Genomic DNA, 1158 nt, shown 5'->3' on the forward strand with positions numbered 1-1158 from the left:
ATTTCTTATTTAATCTATTATGTATCCATACACCATACAAAAACATAAATAATTCTCTCTAAGAGATATTGGAAGCATATTGAGGAGACTTCAGTAGATTGGTAATAGCAGAAGAAATAACAGCCAACTGGATGAAATCATCATTTTGTTTTGTCAATGGAGAAACTAAACCTTCTTTCTTAAACCCATTTTCACAAGCATTTGGAGCATCCATTGCTGCATTTATATGACCACTCGCACTTGCAAAATCTTTATCATGTGCAGACAAAATGGCATCATTTACTTCATCAACTACATTACTATAATTTGTTTTGCAATCTTTTAAGTGTTTCTCCAACCTTGGATCACCTCCACCTTTAAGAAGGTTAACAATGGCTAAGTGAACAAAATATTCACCTTAGAAAGATATTTTCCATTGATGTAATATCAAGTTCAAAAAGAGTTGGAGCTATGCCTCCTGTGTTCTTTTGAAGAGATGCTAAACAAACATTATAATTTATTCGTGGATCAATGTTAGCTACTTTCTTACATGTATCAATGATAATAGAATCGAAACCATTAGCATGAAAGAGAGAAGCAAGAAAAAGAAGAAGTTCTAGAGTGAGAAGAGAAGACGAGAAAGAAAAGGTTGTTGGTAATAATGTTAATAATAATCAGATTCGGGAAATAATTGACTAAAGATTTTGGATGAGATTGGACTTGATTCTTTCCAATATATTGTATATACTATTTCCTACCTTATGTATTTTCTTTCCTCTCTTATGTATTTTCTTTCCTCTCTTGTGTATAGCTATCTATGTCAATTACATATTTATGTAAACTATTAACAATATAAATATACAAGGGAGGTTAATGGTTTTCCTCACACAAAACCTATTCATATTCTTTTATGGTATCAGAGCCATTCTCTAACGAGTTCGATCCTTTTTATTTTTTCCGGTTGTCTCCAACCGAGATCATTATTCTATTGTCCGGTTCATCTTTACCGAGGTCTTCTTCTTTTCAAGAGCTATTTTTTTTTTTCTGATTTCATATCGAGGTTAAAATCTTCAAAAGGTTTTACTATTAAGTTTGTTTGCTATGGAATCTTCACCCGGTTCTTCTATTTCAAGTGCTATTTTATCTCCCTCGGCACCAACTATGATATCTTATCCGCAT

General features: G+C 32.2%; 1 pseudogene; it reads right to left on the reverse strand.

Annotated features, from left to right (window-relative positions):
- Positions 1-58: 58 nt before the first annotated feature.
- On the reverse strand, positions 59-1158 carry LOC147536768 (putative invertase inhibitor pseudogene; annotated as a pseudogene).

Source organism: Eschscholzia californica, unplaced genomic scaffold, assembly GCF_041429995.1.
Source record: "Eschscholzia californica isolate CP2 unplaced genomic scaffold, dmEscCali1.0.p SCAF_5, whole genome shotgun sequence".
Taxonomy (NCBI): domain Eukaryota; kingdom Viridiplantae; phylum Streptophyta; class Magnoliopsida; order Ranunculales; family Papaveraceae; genus Eschscholzia; species Eschscholzia californica.